Genomic DNA, 14,675 nt, shown 5'->3' on the forward strand with positions numbered 1-14,675 from the left:
CTTGCTTTGGTCAATGGGACAATGGTAAATGTGAAGCAAGCAGATACTTGAAAAGTGCTTCCACATTGTGGCCTGCCCTCTTTTGATGCTTTTAGACATGTAACATGTTATCAAGTCCCAGCTAGCTTGCTGGATGGGGCACAAGACTACATGGGAGGCAACTGAAACCTCCTGAGTGACAGCCAGCCAAATATTACACATATAATGAGGACATTTTAGATCATCCAATTGCCAGCTGACCCCAGCTGATTGCAAATGCAAGAAAGAACACAGCCAAGCCAGCTCAGAACAGAAGAATCTCCCAGCTGGCCCACAGAATCCTGAGCTAAGTAAAGTGTTGCTTAAAGCCACTAAATTTGGACGTTTTGTTCCACAGCAAAAGTTAAATGATGCCCTAGGTAAAGACCTGTGCCCTCCCCAAAAGGTAGATGAAATCAGAAGATATACATAGGTTTTGGGTAAATAGACTAAGTATACTCCACCATGACTTTCCCACTGAAGGCATGTTTAAAAACTGAATACCTGTAGCAGTTTAAAAACTGAAAATTAAATAGCAGCAGGTAGGTTGGGGAAGAAGACCAGATTTTTAAAATTCCATCAAATTGGCATTATGTTTTCCACTTCTTTTCCTTCAGTATCCTCCAGCCTAAATGCAAGGCAGCTAGAAACCTGAAAGTAGACATTGGACTTACTTAAACATAGAGGGCTGTAAGAGAAACTGTTAGCTGTGACACAAAAAGCCGAAAAGGGAAAATAAAGATGATCAAAATTTTTCATTTTTCTCACTACTTCCTCATGCCCCAGTCACTAGACAATCCCAAAATGGCAACAGCAGCAGTGACACCAACAGAGGCCTACAATTACCTACAACTCTGAAATAGAGAAACTTTCCTCCCTGATCAGAGGAGCTGTGATCCAAGAGGGTGGGGCAACCACCTGTTGTTTTATTTTCTGTCTGTCCTGCTGCCACGTGGCCTCAGATGTGGACACAGTCATAACGAGTGTTTAGTAGATTAGAAAAACTGAAGCCCCAACTTTCCAGTTAGAGCAATGAAAAGGGGAGCCCTAGGAACTAAAAAGTACTGGGGAGATTTCAGAAAGGGTAAAGATTGAGAAAGCAACACCATAAAGTTCTTTATGAACTGCTGAATCCCTAAGCTACACATGAATGGGACTTATCCTAGACAGAAACTTACCAAAGACTTCAAGAATTGAACTATAGAATAGGAGCATTGTGTGAGTTCCAGAGAAGCCACTTTGTGGTGCATCTGCAGGACAGGTATGAACAGCACTGCAAAGATGTTGGAAACAATTAACAACAGGATACTGGTCAGAATTTGTATTCTGAATCCAACTAGACTGATTTCCTGATGGAATAAAATTATCAGAATTCTGTATATGGTTTAAACAAGACTTGGAGTTTCATAATATAATATGCAGAATATCTAGAATACAATCCAAAATTACTCAGCATACAAAGAACCAGGAAAACTTCAACTTCCATGAGTAAAAACATTGATAAACATCAAATTCTGAGATGACACAGATGTTTGAATTATCTAACAAAGATCTGTGTGTGTATGTGTGTGTATGTGTGTGTGTGAGAGAGAGAGAGAGAAAGAGAAAGAAAGGAAAGAAGGAAGGGAGGGAGGGAGGGAGGGAGGGAGGGAGGGAGAGAGGAAGTGTCTCATTCTGTCGCCCAGGCTGGAGTACAGTGGCTCAATCATGGCTCACTGTAGCCTTGACCTCTCCAGGCTCAGGTGATCCTCCCACCTCAGCCTCCCAAGTAGCTGGGACTACAGGTGTGCACCACCATGCCCAGCTAATTTTTGTTATTTTTTTGGAAGTGGGGTTTTACCACGTTGCCCAGGCTGGTTTTGAATTCCTAGGCTCAAGTGATCTGCCTGCCTTGGCCTCCTAAAGTGCTGGGATTACAGGCATGAGCCATTGTGGCTGGCTACAAAGACTTTTAAAGCAACCATGATAAAAAATGTTCCAAGAAGTAAGAGCAGATACTCTTGAAATGAATGGAAAGCCAGGAAGTTTCAGCAGAAAAATAAAAGGTATAAATGGAAATTTGAGAACTGAAAAATGCTATAACTAAAACAACAACAACAAAAATTCACTAGATAGACTCAGTGTTAGAACGGAGATAACAGAGGGAAGAATCAGTGTATATGAAGGTAGATTAACAGATATAACCTGGTCTGAACAACAGAGAGAAAAAATATTTTTAAAAAAATGAACAGAGCCTCGGGGACTTTGGGAATGATACCCAAATGTCTAACATTTGTGTCATCAGAGGTCCTGAAGGAGAGGAGAAAGAGTGTGGGGCATAAAAATAAAACTAATTGAAAAATAATTGCAAGAAAATTTCCCAAATTTGGCAAATGACATAAACCTACACATTGAAGAAGCTCAGCAAAACCAAACTAGATGAACCTGAAGGAGTCCGTATCTACACACATCATCATAAAACTGAAAACTAAAGACAAAGAAAAATATATTGAAAGCAGCCAGTGAAAAATGATATATTATTTTTGGGGGAACATTAATTCAAATGGCTGTGGGACTCTCAACCCACTCAATGCTAGCAGCACCTCACAGGTTGTGACAACCAAAAATGGATTCAGACAAGCCAGGTGTCCTCTGGGGGCAAAGTTGTCCCCAGCTGAGAAACATTAATGTAAATTCATTGAGTCTTCCATCCTAGTTTTTTTTTAAAGAAATATTCCAATTTGGTTTGTTTTCCCATCTTAAGGTTTACAAGTCCAAATTCAATGAACAAACATAGGGTCGGTCAGAAGGCACCCAGTCCCTCATGTCCCATGAAAAAGGAGTTAAAAAATATTGTTCAGTACCAGGTTTATTCAATTTCAGTTATTTATAAAAGATGAGCACTTAATAAAATTCATATTCTTTTTTTTTTTTGTTTGTTTGAGACAGAGTCTCGCTCTGTCACCAGGCTGGAGTGCGGTGGCGCGGTCTCGGCTCACTGCAACTTCTACCTTCTGGGTTCAAGCGATTCTCCTGCCTCAGCCTCCCGAGTGGCTGGGACTACAGGCGTGTGCCACCACACCCAGCTAATTTTTGTATTTTTAGTAGAGATGGGGTTCCACCATGTTGGCCTAGACGGTCTTGATCTTTTGACCTCGTGATCTGCCCGCCTCAGCCTCCCAAAGTGCTGGGAATACAGGCATGTTCGTTTTCAGAGAAGTTCATTTTCAAAGAGGCACAGACACACTGAATCCTTACTCATTCTTCTCATCTGAGAAAGAAGATGCTGCTTTAAGAAAGACACTGATGAGGAGAGAACATTCCTACCATATGTTGAGGTGTCTGCAATTGAGATCAACAAATTCTAAAGCCACCTAAGAACAGTATTCTGGTTGCTAGCCAACTTTCTTACCAGTTGAAGACTATGTTTAATACCACATGGTAGGGATTCTAAAAGATTTTCAGCAGCTTTAAGAAATGCCATATTGGGGGAGATTGCACATATAGCAAATATTTGAATTAAGAAACACTTGTGATACCTTGGAATATATCAACCTAAAAATATGCATTTGCAGAAGAGATACCGAATATGGCTGTCAGATTTATTTCAGTACCTTTTAAATTTCAGCAGAAAAAAAATTATTGTGAGTGAAGCAGTTAAATAGGAACAAGAAAATTTGCCAACTAAATACTTTGTATAATTGACCTTGAAGCCTATAAAAAAGGAAAGATCTTGACACTGGATATATGAACTATTTAGATTGAGAAAAAATAATGTTCAATAATTAGTAGTAAATAAACACATGCACTACTTTTACTTTTTAAACGTTAACAGTTTCAAATGAACACATAGAACCATAATTGGCTAATGTGCTGGCTTGAACAAACGTGTCCATAAAAGTTTTATCTTAGCTGGGCACATTGGTTCACACCTGTAATCCCTGCACTTTGAGAAGCCAAGGTGGGAGGATTACTTGAGGCCGGGAGTTCACACTAGCCTGGGCAACATAGCAAGACCCCCATTTTACAAAAATAAAAATTAAAAAATAGCTGGGCATGGTGGTGTACATCTGTAGTCCCATCTACTTGGGAGGTGGAGGCAGGAGGCTCATTTGAGTCCAAGAGTTCAAGGCTGCAGTGAGCTATGATTGCACCACTGCACTGCAGCCTAGGAGACAGAGCAAGACCCCGTCTCTTAAAAAAGTTTTAACTCTTTAGCTCGAAAGATGGAGATTGCATAGGTCTACTATTATAATCAACCTTTATTATTTAACAAGATCTAATCACTCTACCGAAGAAGTCATGACAAATCGTAGTAACTTATACTTCTCTTCCCTTTTTATTTTTTCTGAAACCTAACTTTACTGAAATCAGCTTTTCCCAAAACAGAATAGGCATTATATTTCTTTATTTATTCAACAAACCTCCATTGATAACCTTTATGTGATAGGCACAGTGGTGGCTACTAAGGTCACAAAAGTGAGTAAGACACAAATCTTCAACTGGTACCCCTGTAGGATCTTAGACTCTAGTAAGGAAAGGAACTATAGACATAAAAATTACATTACAAATTGGTAACTGCTCTTAGATAGATAGGACCTAAGACCATGAGAGCACAAAGGATTGAGTAAAGTATTCTGGCTGGAAGAAAGGCCTCGCAGAGAGAGCGACATTTAGTCAAGCTCTTAAACTTGGTGGGGCTTTACAGAGAAACTAGGGAAAGTACATTCTTCTATACTGACAGACCAGCAAGGACAAGTCTCTGAATTTCTGATCCAGCCTAGCACATATCTAGGAAATGAAGCTAGGGAAAGATAAGGGTAGATAAGACTCCTGGTGGCCCCTTAACAGCAATGAGTTTTAAAGATGAATCAGGCCACTTACGTGCCTAGAGCAAATGCTCACATCTCTTACCCAGCTGGCTGGTGTTAAGAGTGTAGCCTGTGGTGTGATGAAAGATAAACAGTTCTGAGATCTAGAGAGGCAGGTTGTGGTAGGCACAAGAATTTGAATCTCAGTTTGAGGAATTGGTATGTTGTTATTTAAGCAATTAAGGATGCTAAGAGAGTTTGAAAGCAAATATATGACTTAATCAGCTTTGGTTTTTGAAAGCATTGTGAAGCATTTGAAAGCATTGGAATGGGAAGAAACTTGTCTTGGGGAACCTGGTGAGGAAGCTGTTGCATTAGTAATCTGGGTGATAATTTTTATCCTATCATGTGAATTGTGGCCAGAGCATAACTCTATACTTATAATGACATTGCCTTCAAAACGTTCTTATTGTTGTCAACCACTAGTGTGTCCTGGGGGGAAAAAATAATTCTCATTGGTGCAGATTAATAATGAGTGGAATGGATTTTTGCTGTTGACTTATAAAAGCCCTGTTAGTAATTTAAGTCCAGAATATTTTTATTCAGTCCATCCTATTCAGATTTTCTTAAGGCTTCTACTTCTTTAGCTGATGGATCTTTAGCTTACTGGGAAAAGAAAAAGAATCTAATCCTGATTCCTAGATTCTTGGACTTACAGTAACTATGCAGACATGGATTTGGACTGACTCCACCAAACAGGGCAATCACAAGTGATTACAAGTTACTGAGTGGCCTGTGTTGCTTCCTAATCCTCCCAAGATCTTAGCCTCCATTCCTTGAAATATAAAAACATGTGCTTAATATCACTAGCTAGAAAATAACAAACCATTATCTGTAAGGCAAGGAGAATTTGCTCTGATTTCTTTAAACTGTGTCATATAAGGCAGTGGTCCCCAATCTTTTTGGCACCAAGGACTGATTTCATGGAAGGCAATTTTTCCAAGGGCAAGGGGATAGTTTCGGGATGAAACTGTTCCACCTCAGATAATCAGGCATTAGATTCTCATAAGGAGCATGCAACCTAGATCCCTTGCATGCACAGTTCACAGTAGGGTTTGTGCTCCTGTGAGAATCTAGTGCTGTGGCTGATTTGACAGGGGGCGGAGCTCAGGCATTATAATGGTGGCTCACCCACCACTCAGCCACCACTCACCTCCTACTGTGTGACCCATTTCCTAACAGGCCACAGACTGGTACCAGTCCACAGCCCAGGGGTTGGGGACCCCTGGTATAAGGAGCAGTTAAAGACATTGGGAATATTTAGTACAGAGAAAATAAGTCTCAGCTAGGACTCAATATTTGAAGACCTATCATACAGACGATGGTGTCAGCATACCTCCTCTGTAAGGCTACAGAAGTTAAGACCAACTGGAGGAACTTAAGTAGAGACAGCTTTACTTTACCCTAAGAAAGACCTCCTAACGGTCCAAGTCAGCAAGGCTGTCTAAATCAGATCTAGAGTTCTGCTTTGTTGCAGTTTTGCAGTATTCTCTGGAATGGACTTTATCTTCCTTAATATAGTACCACAGACACAGTTGAGTATTCTAAAAAGTAAATCTTGAATTATGTTGAGTTGACTAAGACATTCTAATTTGAAAATTTATATTAATAGACTGTTGCATTTGAATTTAGAAAAACCGAAAATGTCTTCACAAGATAAAACAAAGATATGATGCTGAGCTAATAATAGTATCATAATGATGGTAAGAGATAATACTTATGGAATGCTTAGTATGTGCCAGACACCCTGTTAAGCACATAAGCATGGGCATCTCATTTAATCCTTTTACCAACCTGTGGAGTATATACTGTGATCTTTCCTTATTTTACAGTGGAAACAGCTCAGAGAAGTTAACTATATTTAAACAGATATTTAAATAGCTTGGCCCTTTTTGAAGGTTTTGGGGGTTTTCCCCTTAAAGTGCCTGTCATCCCATGTGCAATTGCCCATTAGCCACAAGCATTTTTAAAATTTCTCTGATTGTATTCAGCAACCCAAGTTCTTTGTCAAAAAGATACTTACTCCATAAGAATGTTTTTCTTTTTCTATTCGTTATGGCACCTGTACTTACACCCATTGTCAGACTGATGACCAGTTAACTGGCTGTAGTTCTGAGATGGTGCTATTCAGCCAAATATCAATCTTTAAAGGAAGTTTCTGATTTTGTTTACATTTTGAAAGATCAGTTAGTTTATTTAAAAAATTATGGGTATAGTTCCAGAGTGATATAAATATGGAGATTTTGCTTGGCTTAAAGTGTTTGAAGATGCATAAATCAGACTGGATTGAAATTGTTGTGATTACCTCTCTGTTTCTCTCCTAGACTGTAAGGTCACTTTTCTTTCCTAAACACATAGGAGACACTCAGTAAAAACTAGTAGAGTGAACGGGTGAATGCATGACTGAGTATGTGAATGAATGAACTTACTTCAATATCTCAAAGAATCTCTGCCTTTTGCTTGCTAATCCAGTGGATGACTTACATTATTAATGAGCAAACTTCCTGCTTGTTGATTTGCTTAGTTCCTCGATTTTTCTTACCACAGTGCTATTAAGACTAAGGTTATGGGTTTCCTACACAGTGTGGTCTAGTTTGCTTCATTGCATGATATACTTATAATCCCAGCCACCTGAGTTGTAGATGTGAGCTTTTGGTCACACCAGGGAGCGGAATAGCTTTGGATCTCTCATAATTATGGCTGTCACAGAGGAGAAGGCCAGTTGGCTTTACTAATAAATTAGTAGGCTCAAGTTCGTGCACTAAAGAAGACATATTAATATGGTAATAGTGAGAACTTGTTCCTAAAGCTGAGTTAATTGCATTTTTGTAAAGTTCAGCATATTGAAAATGGTTTGGAACTACTTTTTGATATTTTTAGTTAATTATATTATAGTCTGAAACAGTTTTATAACTCATTCTGATTTTAATTAAGTAGGTTTATTTACATCAGTCACTGAGAATTTATATGTAACTTATTCATTTAGTGACACTGAAAAGGTATTTCCAGTTTATCAGCATTTTGAGTAGAGAAACAACTCTTCATGTGTTTTTTGAAGAGCTAGGGAAATGAAAATGAAGATACTTCTTTCATCTACTTTATTTCCTGTAGGATTTAAATGTCAGTCTTGAGTTACTTAATCAGCCCGTTCAAGTACTGTTTATGTGTGGTAGGTTGTGAGTGACTTTGGTGTTGATGACTATGCACCTTTCAGATTGTCTGCTCGAAGGCTGAACACAGCAACAGCCAACCTTTTTCACCTGGATGTAGAATACCACTTTTGTCCAGCGACTACATTAGTAATTGTAATAGATGCCCCAGATAGTTCCCTTTATGGTTAAGTTTTGTTTTAATTTGAAATGAAGCTCTGGTTTCTCTGTGTTTACGATTCCTTCTAATTTCTCCTTTTCTAGTGGCAAGGAGTTTTGTCTTTAAAAATTCTGATTTTTACCCCTTTACGGTAAAGTAGATCATCAAACTAATTCCATGATAGCTTCAATACTTAGTTGTGATTTTAATAAGTACAAAACCATGTCCCTTGTCAGTTAGAAGGAAAATGTGCAGAAACACTGTAAACATTACCTAGAAATTTGGTTCAGGCCATCAAGCACAACCCAACTTTCTCCTTTAGGCATTTTAGAAGATGCTGTTGCCTGTGTCTTCAGTGTTTACCTGAATTAAGGGAATGTATTATTATAGAGACACATGAACATGAGTTTGGAAACTTAAAAGCGCACATGCTGTGGAAGTATGGCCTGATCCCTTTAAGCAGAATTTACATCCCAAACTGACTGAGCATGAGACACTATCATCATCTGAAACCCTCTCATTAAATATTTAATCTGGTTTTTCTCTTTCTCTTCTACTCCCACGGTGACTCAGCTTACAGTCAGGATTTCTTGACTGGTCATCACAATAGATTTACTTTAAAAATACCTCTGAAAAAGGCCACAGGCCTTCTGAATGGGTCATTGAATCCAACCACATAGATCACTTGATAGATTGCTCAGTGTACTCATATGTGGTTGTATTAACTATCCTCTTTGTTCTTCCTCTCCCTCCTTTCTGGGAGGTTCTGGGGATAAGACTGCAGCCTTCCAGGAATAGGGACCCTGGCCAGGGCCCACCCAGGGTAGCACTTACCATAGCACTCCATGTAGAAAGCTGTTTTGGTATGTCTGGCGCCTTTGTGAGATTGCAAACTGGAGTGCAGAAACCAGTCCTTATTCAGTGCTTTTCATTCAGCAGATGTAGATCCTGTACCTCCAGGTACCAAGCACCAAAGTAGGCACTGGGAATGCAAGGACAATTGTTAGGATGTGGTCCCTGCTCTCAAAGAAACTGTGTTTATGAAGAAAGAAACAAATGTGACAAGCCTACTAGTAACATTTCAGGTGTTTAATAAGGACCATTTCAGTAAAACCCTGTAACAGAGACTGTTAGCATTTCCTTTTTGTCAGTGGAAAAGCTGAACCTTCACAAAATTACTTAACTTGTACATGGACTGTAACAAGGTAGTTTGAACACAGGCACTTCAACTTTAGCGTTTGAACTCTTAGCCAGTATACTAGGTAGCCTAGAGGTGATAATAAATTAATGTATTATAAAATCACAAGGAAGGAAGACCTAATCTCTTTCCTTGGGGGACAAGGTGAAGTTACCAGAAAGTTTTTACAGAGTTACATGTAGGATTGTACCAGGCAAAGAGAAGGAGGGAGAGTCTAGGAAAGAGGAAATGACATGGGGAAAGCGCAGAGATGGGAAAGCAGGGCCTGAGACTTAGCAGTTTAGGACCAGGCTGAAGGATCAGGTGTGAAATTTGTGGAAAGTGAAGTAGACTAGTTAGGCAGAAGTTATGGATGACTTAAAAAAAATATTGAAGTCTATCCTAAAATAATATAGCAAGTCTTTCAACAATTTTAATCAGAGGAAGCTTAATTAGATTTTTTTTTAATTCTCATGACCTATAGAAAAAAATTGACCAGCCAGAATTGGTAAGATTGGTAACTTCTTCAAGGAAAAGCAGTCAGTCTTAGAGGAACCCTAGATTTCTGACTTGAGTGACATTATTGTCCTAGAAGCATTATAATTTCATTATAACCCTTTTAAAAAATAAACTTCCAGCATGTATCAAGAGTCTTAAAAATGTTTATACTTGTATGCTAGTAATTTCATGTCTTGGAATTGGCTTAAGCAAATAATACAAATGCAAGATATATGCCTTTTGATCAGCATTTATGATATTAGTTCAGAGTGCTTAAAACGTATCGGTGAAATTGAGTAAAGAAATAAATGATTGACTGGTTGGTAGAAAATAGTGGAAACATTGGAAACAGTACATTTACATTTAATGTTCATGTATGTTTACTACGTAGTTATGAATCCAGTTGTGGTTCTGAAAATTATATAATTACATGTAAAAATGTATTGTAACTTAAAAAAAAGCAGAATAGGAAAATATACTTAGACCTATGTTTAAATAAACTTGAAAGAAATACATCAAATCATAATGGTGGGCCAAGTGCAGTGGCTCACACCTGTAATCCCAGCACTTTGGGAGGCCAAGGCAGGCAGATCACTTGAGCACAGCCTGGACAACATGGCAAAATCCTCTCTACATAAAATACAAAAATTAGCTCGGCATGGTGGCACGTGCCTGTAGTCCCAGCTACTCAGGAGGCTGAGGTGGGAGAATCTGCGGCCACTGCACTCCAGCCTAGGTGACAGAGGGAGACCTGTGTCAAATAAACAACAAAAATTATAAAGGGGGGATTGTCCTTTCTGTTCTCTATTTCTTCAATATTCAATATACTTAGTTCATTTTCATGGTGGAAAAAGGTTAAAAACTTTGAGACTATTCATTTTGGACTAATGTTAGAAATATCTGAAACATCAAAATGACAATAAACAGTGAACAATTGGAAATAGGCTTGGAATTCAACTCTGGGTTTATACACTGGAGACATTCAGTAAATGTTAACTGAATTGAAGTTCTATCCATTTTCCTTCCCTTGGGTCGGGACCCCAGAATCCTAATGAAATGTATTAGAATATTAGAAGTTTTACTATTATTTGAATATATTAATGAGGAACAAAAACTTCTTCCCTAACACAGAAGAAACATTGATTGCTCTCCTTAATACTTAACATTATTTTTCTTATGTGGCAATTGTTGTTCAAGGGCCAAGGGTCTGCTCTCACTGCTTTCAAATATTTTAAGTTATTATCTTTTTTTTTTTTTGATAGTGGGTCTCACTCTGCCACCCGGGCTGGAGTGTATGCTCACAGCTCACTGCAGCCTCGAACTCTTAGGTTCAAGAGATCCTCCCACCTCAGCCTCCCTCGTAGCTGGGACCACAGGTATGCACCACCATGCCCAGCTAATTTTTATACTTTTTCTAGAGGTGGAGTTTCCCCATATTCCCTAGGTTGGTCTCCAACTCCTAGGCACAGACAGTCTGCCCACCTCAGTCTCCCAAAGTGCTGAGATTACAGGCATGAGGCACTACGCCCAGCCTACTTTCTAATTTTTAATGAAATAGAATCCATAGGCGTATTTAACCTATTAATTTTTTTTTTTTTCTAATAGAGACGTGGTTTCACTGTGTTGCCCAGGCTGGTGTTAAACTCCTGAGCTCAAGTAATCCTCCTGCCTCAGCCTCCCTAAGTGTTAGGATTATAGGTGTGAGCCACCACACCTGGCCTCACTTATTGAATTTTGATGGACTTTTGACAATCCAGATATTTTCTAATTAAAGGATTTCAGTTCATTAGCCTAGTAATGCCGTATGCTAACTGGACCACACCAGGTACATTTTGGTTTAAAGATTGCTTCTTTGGGAGTCCAGAGTAGCATTTTGAAGAAACAATTGTTTCTCGTTGTTACTGTAATAAACTGGAAACGTATTTAAAGTGGGGGTAACATGAGGTGCTTCCTCCACTGTTGCCATACCGTGAGGACAGGAACCATGTCCCCAGGATATAGATTAGGACTTGATGTTTTGTCCAGCCCAAGTATCTGTGAATACAAGGATGTGTGAATTCATATTTCACAAATTAGTCATATAAACTAGTGCTTCTCAGAGCATAGTTCAGTTCCTTAGCAATTTTTGCAGACTAGTGTTGGGAAGAAAATCTTTAATTTCTATGTTATTTACTAGACGATAGAGGGTTTGGACTGTCATTCGAAGTGAACAAACAGGCAGAAACTTTGGTGCTGTGTCATGAGGATAGCCAGGGGTCTACCTACTGAAAGGAACTCCACACTGACTTTTCACAAAATCTAAAATTCCTACTGGAGCCTGCTCCTCAAGGGCCTCTTTCATGAGTTACATATACCTTATCATGTGGACTTGAGGAATTATCCATTTCCTAAGGGATGTTTCATTAATTCATTCAATAGCAATGGTAGTAGGACCCCCTGAGAAAATGGAACATAGGAAGATAGATTTAATATACACACATGGCAAGGGAATATGGATATAAGAAAAGCTGGAGCATAATCCTTATGGGCCCTTTGGAATCCAGGGTCACCTGAAGGAATCTAAAGGCCAGGGCAGTAGGGAGGGACATCAAAGTCAACTCAAGCCCCTCCTTCAGGGAAGCCAAAAGAATCAATGTCAAAAGAGACCACGAGAAAGGACAATGTGATGTGGCCTTTTCACTCAAGGGAGTTGCCATGACGAACAGTATCTGGAAAAAGAAATAATGATAATTATGGTGTATTCACTGTGTGTTAGGAACCATTCTTAATACTATGCATGAATCATCTTTTTAACACTTACAAGAACCTTATGAGATAAGTACAATGCCTATATTCATTTTACAGGTCAGGAAACTGAGGCATAGGCAGATCCAAAGTCCTTAAACCTTCACATTATGCATTCTGACTCTGTAGTCCTTAGACCTTGCTTTTAAGCATTATATTATACTGCCTGCAGACAAACTTTATATATTTCAGGGCCTCTGGGGAATGACAAAAGAAAAATGTAAGTGTATGCCTGGCAGAGCACAGTCTGTCTGTGATGCCAGATGTCTTCTACCTCATTATCTGAAGTCTTAGAAAATATGGAACATACTATGACTCGTCAGCACATGGACACATAGAGGGGAATAACACACACTGGGGCCTGTTGGAGGATGGAGGCTGGGAGGAGGGAGAAGATCAGGAAAAATAACTAACGCGTATTAGGCTTAATACATGGGTGGCAAAATAATTTGTATAACAAACCCCCATGATACAAGTTTACCTATACTACAGATCTGTGCATGTACCCCTGAACTTAAAATAAAAGTTAAATAAAAGAAAAAATCATCCTGTCCTAAGATATTTGGCCTAAGATAGCTTTGAGGACCCTTCTAACCCCAAACCTAAATCTTTTATCTGACCCAGAATATTTTCTTGGGTTAAGGTTTCTTGAACATAAGGGATTTTTTTGTTGCTGTTATTGTTCTGAAGTCTTAGCCAAGAAATATTTTCTTCTTTTCTTTTTCTTTTTTGAGACAGAGTCTCACTGTATCACCCAGGCTGGAGTGCAGTGGTGTGATCTCAGCTCACTGCAACCTCTGCCTCCTGGGTTCACGCAGCTGTCATGCCTCAGCTTCCTGAGTAGCTGGAATTACAGATGTGTGCCACCACACCTGGCTAATTTTTGTACGTTCAAGAGAGATGGGGTTTCACCATGTTGTCCAAGCTGGTCTTGAACTGTTGGCCTCAAGTGATCTGCCTGTCTCGGCCTCCCAAAGTCCTGGGATTACAGGCATGAGCCCAGTGCGACCAGCCATCTTTTCTTTTTAGACTTGCTACCTGAAACGTGGGTAGCTGAGCAGAGTTACTTGGTGGCCTTTGATCCCATTAGAGAGTTCTGAATTGTTGGCCTAGATCCTTGAATGAAATCTGATATTAAAATAACACCAAACTGAAGTCATAGGAGATTTGTAGTGTAATATATACCCTCTCGATAATCAAGACAGAGGAAAAATAAAATGAGTTTCAGTTGACTTCATTTTTTTACTTGAAACTTTCCTTTCACTCTTGGGTGATTTGTAACCCACATCTTCACATATCAGGGACACAGCAAGACATAAAATCCGTAATTCCAATTTGGGATTTTAGAAGCTGTCAGAGCTTAGTAAATAGCACCACTCTCTTAGATACTCCAAGGAAATTCAGTGAAAAATACTGCTAATGAATTTAAATTTCTCCAAGTTCAGGTACTGCTCTGACGCCATCTTCCCACACTGTTTTATCTTCCATGAGTCTTCAGTCTGTCATACTTATTTGGCTTTTGTTGAGGCCTGACCCAATGACCTCATGTTTACAAGATGGATGTGGGCCAGAACTAGGACCCTCTTTAAATTCTGCATTCTTGGTGCCCACTTGCCCAAGCACCACACAGGACACTGCAAGGTTGCAGAACTGATTAAGATACGGCCCTTATCCCTAATACTGTTAGTCCAGTGAGAGGTATATACATGAACCAGTGGATGTTGTTGTTGCAAACTGTAGATTAAGCTTTGCTACATATCTTTTTTCCATTTTCTGTAGCTGACTACATAATGAACTCAAAATGGGGGGAAAAAGGTCATTTGGATGTAAGATTTCTTTAAAATAACTTACAGCTTTTGCTGAAAGTAATATTCAAATACTTCTCTATCAAACTCTCAGAATTAGCCTAGGGAAGGGTATTTTAAATGCTGTTTTTTACCAACTGGGTAGAAGGATGATACTCTCCACTTTTTTTGTCTTCATTGAAGATAATAATAAATGCAGAGGTAAAAGTTTATGGACCTTGAGTGGACTTACCA

At 39.1% G+C, this 14,675-nt stretch overlaps 2 protein-coding genes across 3 annotated transcripts in view; one reads left to right on the forward strand and one right to left on the reverse strand.

Moving 5' to 3' along the window:
* PPM1H (protein phosphatase, Mg2+/Mn2+ dependent 1H) overlaps window positions 1-14,675 on the reverse strand; it is a 1,465,797-nt gene that overhangs the window by 1,152,875 nt on the left and 298,247 nt on the right. The gene's annotated exons all lie outside the window — the stretch shown is intronic.
* SRGAP1 (SLIT-ROBO Rho GTPase activating protein 1) overlaps window positions 1-14,675 on the forward strand; it is a 306,109-nt gene that overhangs the window by 163,400 nt on the left and 128,034 nt on the right. The window lies entirely within an intron of this gene.

Source organism: Macaca thibetana, chromosome 11 (assembly GCF_024542745.1).
Source record: "Macaca thibetana thibetana isolate TM-01 chromosome 11, ASM2454274v1, whole genome shotgun sequence".
NCBI lineage: Eukaryota > Metazoa > Chordata > Mammalia > Primates > Cercopithecidae > Macaca > Macaca thibetana.